General features: G+C 45.4%; 1 non-coding gene and 1 pseudogene across 2 annotated transcripts; both read right to left on the reverse strand.

The window, feature by feature from the left end:
- Positions 1–3,927: 3,927 nt before the first annotated feature.
- Positions 3,928–4,030, reverse strand: LOC116553541. Its single transcript, XR_004269789.1, has one exon. It is a non-coding gene; the product is annotated as a U6 spliceosomal RNA (small nuclear RNA).
- Positions 4,031–7,976: 3,946 nt separating this feature from the next.
- On the reverse strand, positions 7,977–8,921 carry LOC116553055 (annotated as a pseudogene). Its single transcript, XR_004269613.1, has one exon. The product of XR_004269613.1 is annotated as a small acidic protein pseudogene (transcript).
- Between the last annotated feature and the right edge of the window lie 3,598 nt (positions 8,922–12,519).

Genomic DNA, 12,519 nt, shown 5'->3' on the forward strand with positions numbered 1-12,519 from the left:
TCTTTCTTTCCTTCTCTCTCTCTCTCTCTCTCTCCCTCCCTCTCTTTCTTTCTCTTTCTTTTGTCTCTTTCTTTTTTGAGACAGAGTTTCGCTCTTGTTGCCCAGTGTTGCCCAGGCTGGAGGGCAATGGTGTGATCTTGGCTCACCACAACCTCCACCTTTCAGGTTCAAGCATTCTCCTGCCTCAGCCTCCTGAGTATCTGGGATTACAGGCACCCGCCACCATACCCAGCTAATTTTTTTGTATTTTTAATAGAGACAGGGTTTCTCCACGTTGGTCAGGCTGGTCTTGAATTCCCGACCTCAGGCGATCTACCCACCTCGGCCTCCTAAAGTACTGGGATTACAGGCATGAGCCACCTCAATGGCCCTTATTCTCTTTCTTGACTGCGAGCCTGTGACTTGGTCCTTCACTCAGCCTGGTAGTGCCTGAGGGTTTCCCCTTCTGGCCAGCCCCACAGCGTGGGGCCGGTTATGCTGGCTGGGGAAGTGACTCAGCTCCATAGCCAGGGAGTCTGTGACTTCTTGGTCATTGCTGAATATACAGTGCCTAGGAGAATGGGCATATTCATAGTTGTCGAGTGAGCAAAGCTTTTGAGAATTGAACCAGAGTCTACAAAGGGCTCAAGTGCTGAGGACAGTGGGCGTATAGCCACCTGTCATGTGGACTTGAAAGAAAGGAGAAAGGAGCTGCACTGCTTGGCTGGGAAACTGTCAGGAGTTTATTTTGCTGGAAATAGATGTTGGAAATAGATGCTCAGTGCTGCAAAGGAAAATTAGCACTGAGACAAAGGACCTTTCAGTAATGCAATTTTTACTTCCTGGACTGCAGGAAGGGTACCCTCACTAGCCATCATACCATGAGAGTACAATGAATAAAGGAAAACACACAAATTTATCCCTTACGCATTTGGGGTTGTCCTTACTGCTGTGTCTGATCTCCATTGGCTGGAGCCAGACCTCATAATCTAAACTAAAACCCGATTGGCTAACAACTTAAAACATTTCTAAACAGGTAAAAGCAGTGGAGAGCTTGGGAATGCCTGTGAGTATGTCCAGCACAGATATCTTGGTTAAAGTACAAGGACATAGAATGTACTATGTACCTGTAAACATGGCATGTCTAATAGCTACATGGGATAGGGCTTAACAGAGTTATTGGCACACTTATTTTTTTTCCCATTTATTTATTTTATTGCATTTTAGGTTTTGGGGTACATGTGAAGAACATGCAAGATTGTTGCATAGGTACACACGTGGCAGTGTGATTTGCTGCCTTCCTCCCAATCACCTACCTCTGGCATCTCTCCCCTTGCTAACTCTCCCCAGCTCCCCACCCCCCACCATCCCTCCCCTGTTTCCCCCCAACTGACCCCAGTGTGTAGTGCTCCCCTCCCTGTGTCCATGTGTTCTCATTGTTCAACACCCACCTATGAGTGAGAACATGCGGTGTTTGATCTTCTGCTCTTCTGTCAGTTTGCTGAGAATGATGGTTTCCAGGTTCATCCATGTCCCTACAAAGGACACAAACTCATTGTTTCTGATGGCTGCATAATATTCCATGGTGTATATGTGCCACATTTTCCCTGTCCCATCGATGGGCATTTGGGTTGGTTCCAGGTCTTTGCTATTGTAAACAGTGCTGCAATGAACATTCGTGTGCATGTGTGCACACTTATTTTTTTTTTTAACAAGAAAGGAAACTTTAAAAAGGAAATTTCTACTTCCCACATTAATAAAGCAAAATTATTCTCAAGGAGCAGCATGGATTGTGAGATGCAGTGAGGGGTGGGGGGGCACATGAGCGCCTTGTGCCTGGGGGGTGCGGGAGTGGATGTAAGGGGAGATGAAGAGGAAATGTGGTGTGTGTGGGGGTGCGTGCTGGTGAGGACTTGTGGACATTGTGTATGTGTGTGCGAGCACACCCACAGTGTAGACACAGTGAACATCATGGGCATTAGAGAGAACACACTGTGTGACCCATTTCTAGAAAATTCTAGACAATGAAAACCAATCTACAGTGACAGACAGCAGAAGAGTGTATACTTAGGGATGGGGACAGAAGCGAAAGATTCCCAAGGACCCAAGAAAACTTTTGGGGGTGACAGATGTGCTCATTATCTTGATGGTAGTGATGATTCTATGAGTATGCACAGGCATCACAACTCATCAAACTATACACCTCAAATGTGTGAAGTTGAGGATATGTCCACTATATTTCAATAAAATTAAAAAGAAAAGGAAAACGTGGTTTTTAAAAAGGAGAGCAAAGCTTCTGAAATCTGTGTTCTCACCTTGGCTTCCCTGCTTCCTACCTGGGACCTCTTTGTGTAAGTTAGTCAAGATCTCAGTGCCTCGGTTTCTTCGTCTGCAAAATGGGAATAATAACTTATCTCGGAGAGCTGTGTAAATGAGGAAGATAGTAACTGAGACGAAAGTTTGCAAAGTCCTCATCACAGTACCTGGCACATTTTCACTGCCCAGTGATTGGCACTGGCTATTACTATTGTTCCTGGACATGCCTGGGCATTTCCGTGTCTGTGTCCATGCCAGTTTATGTATATGGGAGTGCGGGGCATGGATTCGTGTGCCTGCCTGTGTCTGTGAGGAGGGGGGTGGGGATTCGTTCTGGGTGTGGGCATGATTTCAGGCATGAATCTTTCCTTCTCCATCCACCACAACCTCCTCCTCCTTCTCCTCCACCAGACCACATGGGTTTTTTTTTTTTTTTTTTTTTTTTTTTTTTTTTAGCAGTTACTAAACTGCTACATTTACTGACTCATTCAGTCTTTTATCATATCCAATAACACAGTGCGTTTTGGAAATCACATCGCCTCGGTTCTTTCATGGCTTCTGCAAATCAAATTTATTTTACCATTGAAAATGTCAAAAGGATTCAGCCAAAGGAAACCTGGAGCTTTCTGGGGTGCAAGACCCTGCAGCTGGCTCTTAGGTTGCAGTGAAGGAGGCTAAAGTGCCTCTTTTCCATGTGGATTCAATTTGTGTGAATTTCCTTAAAGCTGGGAGAGAGTCGGAGCTCCTCCTGGGAGAATAGAGCCTTCAGACCTCTCGGGAGCAGCCTCAAGTGGGAGGAGAGAATTAGTAGGGGCTGGAGGGTCAACGTGGTATCAACAGTTCGCCCTGCCCCGAGCTGCTGGGAGCAGGGTAAGAGGAGACTTGGAGTCATGGCCCTCGGGGAGAACACTGATGAGCGGGACAGAGACCCAGGCCGGCCCGGAGCTCACGGAACAGCTTTCCAGGTCAGATCTGCACACACTGAGCAATGATTCGAAAACAGTGTCCACCGGGTGGACTTTTAGACCTGACTGCTCTGGGGTTGAGTCCTAGCTCTGCCGCTCACCAGCTGGGCAACCTTGGTTAGGTGGCTTTACTTCTCTGCGAGTTTCATGTAAAATGGAGATCAGGGAATCTCAGTGCATGGCCCCCACTTCCAGGTTTTCCATATTCTTTGCTGAGTCTGAATTGGAATCTAGACCCAGCCAGGGGATTTGGCTATCTTTTTTGTTGTTTATTATTGACACGTAATAATTGTACTTGTCTGTGGACTACAGTATGATGTTTCTTTTCTTTTCCTTTTTTTTTTTTTGAGGTGGAGTCTCGCACTGTTGCCCAGGCTGGAGTGCAATGGCACGATCTTGGCTCACTGCAACCTCCGCTTCCTGGGTTCAAGTGATTCTCCTGCCTCAGCCTCCTGAGTAGCTGGGATTACAGGCACACATCACCATGCCCGGCTGATTTTTTTGTATTTTTAGTAGCGACGGGGTTTCACTATGTTGGTCAGACTGGTCTTGAACTCCTGACCTTGTGATCCACCTGCCTTGGTCTCCCAAAGTGCTGGGATTACACAGCACCCAGCCCAATGTTTCAATGTATACATTGTATAGTGACCAAAGCATGGTAGTTAAAAAAAATATGGAATGCTTTACAAACTTTCGTATTATTCTTGAGCAGGACCATGCTAATCTTCTCGGTATTTCAATTTTAGTGTATGTGCTGCTGAAGGAAGTGCTTTATGAAAGTGTCTTTATAAAAAAGATCATAGGTGTGCAAGGCCACATGTCTCAGGTGTCAGGGGTGTTGATTTTCCTGATTTCAGAGAAGAGAGATATCTGTTATATGGAGGCTAAAGCTCGAAATACCTTTATTGAGCACCTATTGTGTGCTGGGGACTGTCCTGTCCCTGGGGATGTAAACCATAGATGAACTGAGCCCCTGACTTCCAGGAATTACCCCTGATTGGAACATGAGTGTGGTGAAACTTCTAGAACTCCAGGATCTGTGTTAGAAAGCGGGATAGAGCATGAGGCAGAAATACCTGGGGATCCAGGAAGGGATCCTCCAGGAGGGCTTTCTGACCTGGGCCCTGGCGAATGAAAGACAGGTGCCTCCAGTGGTAAGCAATGGAGGCAGGGGTGTAATTGGGACGTAAGGTGGTAGGTTGGGAACAGGAGAGATGGGGCTGAGATGTCAATCAGAGCTGGCTCACAATGGTCCTGGTGTCAAACGAAGATGTGGGCTTTATCCTTGAAGGGTGCTTGTGTTTTGAGCAGGGTGTGTCTGGAGTCCCCAGGACAACCTCCTTGTGCAATGATTGGGACTCAGCATGTAGTCACACTCATGGCTATGATTCATCAGAGTAGAAGGATACAGAGTAAGGCCAGCAAAGGGAAAAGTTTCCTGGGTGAAGCCTGGGGAAGACCAGGCACAAGCTTCCAAGGGTCCTCTCTCAGTGAAGTCACATAGGTTGTGCTCAGTTGCCTCAGCCACAGGTTGAGACAACGGTGTGAAATGTTGTCTCTCAGAGGAGCTCATTAGAGACTCAGTGCCCAGAGATTTTATTTGGAGGACGGTCACACAGACACCCTTGATCTAATGCTCACTAAACTTCCAGACTCCCAAAAGGAAAGCAGGTGTTTAGCTTAAACCATATTGTTCCCACAAACATTTTAGGCGGAGTAAGCTGCTCACGTCTGTTAGGATGGGAGCCCTTCTGTCATCTACATTCCCAGATACCAGCCAAGTGCTAGCTCGCAACAGGGCTTTTTAAGAATGGCAGTGCCTCATGCCTGTAATCCTAGCACTTTGGGAGGCCGAGGCGGGTGGATTGCCTGAGCTGAGGAGTTTGAGACCAGCCTGGGTAACATGGTGAAACCCTGCCTCTACTAAAAATACAAAGAGAGCCAAGTGTGGTGTTACATGCCTGTAGTCCCAGCTACTTGGGAGGCTGAGTCAGGAGAATCGCTTGAACCTGGGAGGCGGAGGTTACAGTGAGCTGGATTGCACCACTGCACGCCAGCCAAGGGGATAGAGTGAGACTCTGCCTCAAAAAAAACCAAACCAAACAAAAACCAAACAATAAAACAATGGCAGCACCAACTCTGTTCTGCATACAGGGGCAGGCACTAACACGGTGTGCTTGTCTGGAAACCCATGAGAACAATGGATTGGCGTTGGAGCCAGGACAAACTGGAGGCAGGGAGGCCAGTGGGAAAGCCTGGCAAGAGTCTTTTAGAAAGATGAGGCCTGATCTAGGGCAGCTGTCTTTATCAGGCTTTTGGTTGTGAGTCCTCATGTCAGAGTGTCTCAGGAAGACAAAGGATTATTTAGTACATGGACTCAGGCATGTTGCAGAACTAACTCAAAGGCAAAAATCCCACGAACCACTCAGGAGACCAGATTTGGCTTCTACATAGATGTCAGAAAGGATGGGCTTCTCTTGGTTTTCTTTCCCTAGGACCACGAGGTTTCTCTTTCTGGTTTCCTCTGCATATCCTCCGGAGTCCCCTTTCTCTAGAGATTGACTTCCTTTGTTTTTGACACAATGGCTGCCAGATAGAAAAGCCTCATCCCTGTCGTATTTACATGCTCTGTCTTCCTGTGAGCATCTGGGACTCACACCAGTATCTCTCAACTGCAATTACAATTTCCTGTGAGAATCTGATTGGTGTGCATTGGGTTAGGCGTCCTCTTGTTCCAAATTAGCTAAGGCTAGGGACTGAGAATCGCATAGTGTTAGCATGGCTGTCCCATGAGCTGGGACAAGAGCTGAGAAAGAAAATGTTGTTATGGTCCCTGGATACCAGGCGGTGATCAATCATTTGAGTTAATCTGACGCATGAGTTCAGTTAGGGAGCTAAATAAACTCAAAAATTGGGAGGCTGTGAATTTGACATCATATTAGTAGGTAAATTTTAGAAAAACTTTATTCTGCAAGGATCATAAAATCAACGGTAGTTATAACTTTGACAGTAGGTTCTGCTCTCCAATGGAACACATTCTGCTCCTTCTGTTCTGATTTCTGAGAATGAAGTGAGAAGTCAGAAATACACGAGCTGTTTCCCTCACCCTTATATATAACACTTAGTGATGGGGATTTTACTGGGGACAGTGAGGCAAAGAAGTTGGGTGGCTTTTGCAAGTTCACAGAGCATGTCCTTAGATTCACATTGAGTCTCTCATTTGTTTTTTCCACAAACATTTAGAGTCCCTAATGGAAGAGTGTTGATCTTTGGGGCAGGTGCACAGAGTGAGCAAATGTACTCTCTACTTCGGAGAGTTTAATCTCTTTAAAGACACAAGTGTGAACGTTTGAGGTGACGGATATCCCATTATCCTGCTTTGATCATTATACATTGTGTGCAGGTATCAAAACATCACATCTGCCCCCAAAATAGGTACAACAATTATGTGCAAATAAAAAATTATATGAAAAAGACACAGGTGTGTAAAGGGTACATGATTAACGACATAACAGAGGAGAATCAGGGATTTTGAGTTGCAAGCAACATAAATGAACTTTGGGTAACTTAAGCAAGAAAAGGAGAAATTTACTGGAAGTATATGGGGTGACTAATAGAATTAAAGATACGTTGCAGCACCCGGCTTTGGAAAGCTCGGGAAAGTGAGTAGTCCAAAGATCCAGTGAGCAGGAGAGAATGGACGGTTTCTTCAGCGCTCCCAGTATCAGGAGAAAAGTCACCCCAGGCATTTTCCATCTTGGATCACTTGCTGGCAATTTAAGGCCCTGCAGGACAATCTGATGGGTCTAATGTGGACCATCACCTAGCTTTTTCAGGGCCTCTTGGCTGATGGCACCACCAAGGCTATAGCCATAGGAAAGAGAATAGCTCCCTACAGAAATCTGCATCCTGTAACCAGAACAAGGCAAGGAGAGATGGGACTGGCCAAGACTCATTGTTGGCTCCAGTATCGGCGATCTTCCACACTAGTTAATTTTTTTTTTTTTTTTTGAGATGAAGTTTTGCTCTTGTCACCCAGACTGGAGTGCAGTGGTGCAATCTTGGCTCACTGCAACTCCCACCTCCTGGGTTCAAGTGATTCTCCTACCTCAGTCTCCCACATAGCTGGGATTACAGGTGCCTGACACCACACCTGGCTAATTTTTGTATTTTTTTTTTATGGGAAACTGCTCTTTATTTAGACCTTCGGGACAAAATTAACTTTGGTCACATATTACTTAAAAAAAATCCAATTTTACATATTTCTAAATAGATAGGACTAAATGATCATGGAAATAATTTCTTCTGTAAAAATTGGCCAAATTTTATCAAAAATCTAACACAATGTAATTCAAACTATATAAAGACTAGTTGGGAGCATAATATTCCAAATGTATGACAGTTGTGACTCCATCCTAACAGGTGTGAAAAGTACTTGTTCTCATGTTGCTTCGGTCCAGAAGAGTAGAGCTGACTTAGTAACAGGAAGCTAAGTACCTAATCTGTTGCCAAAATTAATTTAGATTGTGACTGGCAGCAGAAATATCCATGATGAATAGCTCTACTATAACAAACATAAAAGAATACTTTTCATGAACATATCATAGTATCAAATACATTTTTCATAAGAGAAAAATATGAAGGAAATGATGAAATAGCTATCATAAAACAAAGAAAGGTCTCCCCCATAAGGTGATGAAATTAGAGGGTTGATGATGATAATATCAAAGGAAGTTGAGTACTGTATTTATTTCTTATTTTATACAACTCTTACTCTTTACAAAAATGGTTATAGTCATGCCCATAAAAGTGTAACCCATGGCATTTGAAAGCAAACACTCTTTGTAATTATTTAAAAGGGCCTTCTAAAAATTATAATACAAAGGTCTGTGCTCTATAAGCAGGCCTCCACTGTGCATTATAACAATAAGTCTTACTTTTAATACAAAGACTAAGTGTTTGGGAGTTATGAATACTGGATTTAACAAACATTATTTTATAATTGCTTTTTGCATCTTTTTTGTTTTGGGGATCCTCCACTTCATCAGGGTGCTCAGCAGCTTGGAGTGCTTCAGCAGATTCAGTCCTTCAGCAGATTCATTCAGATTCAGATTTCTCTGACTCTGAATCGCTTTCAGAGTCATCTGGACTTTCAGGATCAGGTGAATCATCATCGTCGTCATCATCATCTCCAGCCACATCACCTTCTCCATCATGATCTTCTACCTCACTGAAGCCAAGTCCACAATGTCGCTGATATCTTCCTGAATAATTTACTGTCCATACTTTGCTGATATTGAGACTCCAGTTCTTCATTTATTTTCTTGTCTTCTTCCCCTGCTCGGAAGTGAGATGTTGATTTGTGATCTCCTATAACAAGACTACCAGTATGTTCTTTCTTTCCTGCACCCATAAGTCTCAAGAACTTTTGTTTTCTCTCTTCATTACCCAAGTCTGCTGCCTCCCAGTTGCTAGATCCCAGATCATCGTCTGGGGAGGCTGAACGCTTCACCCCGTGTGGGTGAGACTCTCTGGCAGCACTCATGCTTGCGGGGATCCTGACGAGAAACGTGGAACCCTCTCGTCGCTCTCCTCAGCCTCAACACCAGCAGCGTGCAATCCGCCACCAGCCCAAGCAGTGCCACTCCAGAACGCAGAGCCCCTCCAGTAATTTTTGTATTTTTAGTAGAGATAGGGTTTCACTATGTTGGCCAGGCTGGTCTCAAACTCCTGACCTCAGGTGATCCACCCACCTCAGCCTCCCAAAGTGCTGGGATTACAGGCATGAGCCACCACAGCACCCGGCCACCAGTTGAATTTTCTAGGTGGGCCTATGACCACCTAAAGGTTACATTTCCCTGCATCCCTTGCAAGTAGGCATGCCTGCGCAACTGAGTCCTGGCCAGTATAATTGAAGTAGGGTATCATGTGGCAGTTTCCAAAAATTTTTCTTAAAAAAGAGCGGAATCCTTTGTCACCTCCTCTTCGATTCCTACCCACTCCCTCCTGTGGCACTGGATATGCTCTGATGACTGAAGTTCCAGCCACCGTCTTGTGCTGAGAGCCTGAGAACCATACCCTGGGAAGAATTGGAGAAAAAGCCAGAGTAGCCTGGATTCCAGAAGATTGTATAGTTGCTTCTCAACCCTGGGCTTTTGCGTGGAGGGATAAGTTCACTTCTATTCTGTTTAAGCCATGGTTGTTTCAGGGACTCTGTTACTTGCAGCAGAGCCAAATCCTAAGAGATCCAGCAGGCACCACTATAGATGCCTGCAACAGGAGGTGTTACAATGTGCTGCTGGAACCCAGAAGAGAACGTGACAAAATCTACCCGGAAAAGGTCAGGGAAGCCTTCATAGAGGAGGTGGCATTTGAGCAAGGTCTATGAAGGAACTAAGCATTCCAGGCTGAGAGGGAAGGATGGCAGGTCCTGCTGATCCTCCCCCGCTCCCTTGAGACTTGGTGCATGAATCTGGGAGTTGCTCCCTTCTGGTTCTGTGTTGTGTTCTTACGATCTCCATGACTACAAAAACCACACTACGGGGTCCTATCGAAATCAAGCAATTTACCAAAAATAGAGGGACGTTTGGGCTCAGTGACACCTCAGCTCTTCTGGGAAAAAGCCAATTTCCGATTGCATTTTCACAAATCTGATAGAGTAGATGTCACAGTGGAATTAAGCGTGTACATGTGTTTATGTATACATCCGTGTGTGTGTGTATATGCGTGTGTGTGTAATCGTGGAGGACTCTGAAAGTGTACCTTCAACCTGATCTTATCTTTATTTGCTAAAACCCAGATCAATATTTTCATTACCACTTAATTTCTTTTAGGTGAGAAGAGATTATATTCAATAGCTCTTTGGCAGTTTCTGGCAGTAAGAGGCTGTACCAGGGCTAGTCCCCATGGCTAGCAGCTTTACTCCCTTGCCTTGGGACCCATGTAGCTGCTCAGAGAAGGGTCACAATGTATGTGAAGAAGTTGGGTGAGGCTGTGGGCATGGGGCTGGCCGGAGACCAGTCCATCTGCACTGGGAGGGAGTCATCTGGTCTCAAATCAGTTCTGTCCTTGTCCACTCCTTATGAATCCTCAGCTTGGTCTCCATCAGCCTCCTCCATGACTGTGACTACTCACAGGACCCAGTCTGAGAACCTTATAGTAACCACATTCCATGCCTTGGGCATACAAGCCAAGCCTCTAGCAGATTCCTCTGAACGTATTTCTAGAATGAAGAGAAAGGCTTAGGATGAAGGGAATGGCTGAAACTGGACCTGCCTGGATGAAGACTTCTTTTATTAGGCTGAAATGGGAAGCACATGAAGCTTCTTTGCAATTAAAGGAGCCCTGCACTTAGCTGTTCGGAGTCTCTGACAGGCAGGCCTGGCTGGTTCTGGGCTGTAGAGGAGACAGAAGAAATGAAGGAGGAGACTCAGAAATGAAGCTCAACACACTTTTCTGGGCACTTCAAGGACCCATTTCATGAATTCAACTCAATCGAACTAGCACTTGCAAACGTTCACTCTCAGATTAGTCAGACCACAGTCACGTCCCACCTGCCCCATAGCTCATGACTGCCCGCCAGAGACCACCAAAAACACACAGGTAGCTTAACAAAGTTGGGTTGAACACACAAGTAGAAAAAAGGGAGAAGACCCACCACAGGAAACTATAAGGCATCCCAGTGAGGGAGGGTTGGAGAGGACTTAGGATCTGGGCTTGTGTTGGGTGACGGTGGACAGAGTTCAAGGGAATGGAGCTTTGCTCTGGATTGGATGATGGTGGAGGTCATTCTGCATTTGGAATTTTTTTTTTGAGACAGAGTCTCACTCTATGACCCAGACTAGAGTGCAGTGGCACCATCTCAGCTCACTGCAACCCCCCCCACCAAGGTTCCACTGATTCTACTGCCCCAGCCTCCTGAGTAGCTGGGATTACAGGTGTATTCCACCATGCCCAGGTAATTTTTTAATTTTTTTGGTAGAGATAGGGTTTCACCATGTTGGTCAGCCTGGTCTCGAACTCCTGACCTCGTGATCCACCCACCTCAGCCTCCCAAAGTGCTGGGATTACAGGCGTGAGCCACCGCGCCTGGTCGTATTTGGTATCTTAATGATTATTTTCTCTAAGTTGAGGAGAATGGAGAGAGGCAAAGGCTGTTATTGCTAAAGACGTAGTGGTCACTCATGGTAGCCCAGACTGGGAGATATCCGGTGATTTTCATGAACCTCTGGACAAGGTTCATGTTGTCTGTGTTCAAACATGATTATAAGGGGTCTGGATTGGGATTTAAGGCATCACAGTCCCAGGTCTCTGTGTCCAATGTTGATGCCCTGCAAAATTGCTCATGTTCAACAGTAGAGCACCAAGGCCTAGCTAAGCACACCTGGCCAGCTCTTGGCTTCTGGGGTGCCTTCCTCTTTCCTACCCAGGACACATTCCCACATGTTTCATTTTGTCCACTCTATGCCATGGGCTGTGCACTGTGAGTCCAGAGAAGAAACAGCCATAGTTCCACCCCATGGGAGCTCTCATCTTAGAACAGGGACAGACTCATCACTAATTGTGGTAATATTTTCAATTCACAAACTCAGCTGAGCAAACAAAAATAAAACTAGTTTTCTATAATTCAACCTAATTTCTGTCTCAAGTTTCCCATTCAGCTGGAATAGAAACTTATTTTCAGTTGCTGTGGTCTGAATGTTTGTGTTCATATTTTGAAATCCTCAGCCACAAGATGATGGTATGAAGAGGTGAGACCTTTGGGAGGTGATTTAGTCAGGAGGGTGGGGCCCTCATGAATAGGATTAGTGTCCTGATTTGAAAAAAAAGGCTGCAGGGAGATCCCTTGCCCCTCCTACCACATGAGGACACAGTGAGAAGGCATTATCTATTGACTCAGGAAGCAGGCCCTTACCACACACTGTATCCACTGGTGCCTAGATCTTGGACTTCCCAGCCTTCAGAATTATGAGAATGAATCTGTGTTGTTTATAAGCTATTCAGTTTATGGAGTTTTGTTATAGTTGCCTGAATGAATTAAGAAATCTGTCATCGTCTCCCTGTCTGTCTTCACGGCTGCCTGTCCATGTTCAAGAGGGCTGATATAGTGGAAGGGGCGTGGTCAACAATTTGAAATCAAAATCCTGGGTGATATTATCTAGGGCTGATGTAGTGGAAGGGGTGTGGTCAACAATTTTTGAGATGTCAGTCACCACCTGTGAAGTCTGACCTACAGACCCTTACTTAACACGGATGAATG

Source organism: Sapajus apella, unplaced genomic scaffold, assembly GCF_009761245.1.
Source record: "Sapajus apella isolate SASKATOON/1434 unplaced genomic scaffold, GSC_monkey_1.0 scaffold12, whole genome shotgun sequence".
In the NCBI taxonomy this organism is placed as follows: Eukaryota; Metazoa; Chordata; class Mammalia; order Primates; family Cebidae; genus Sapajus; species Sapajus apella.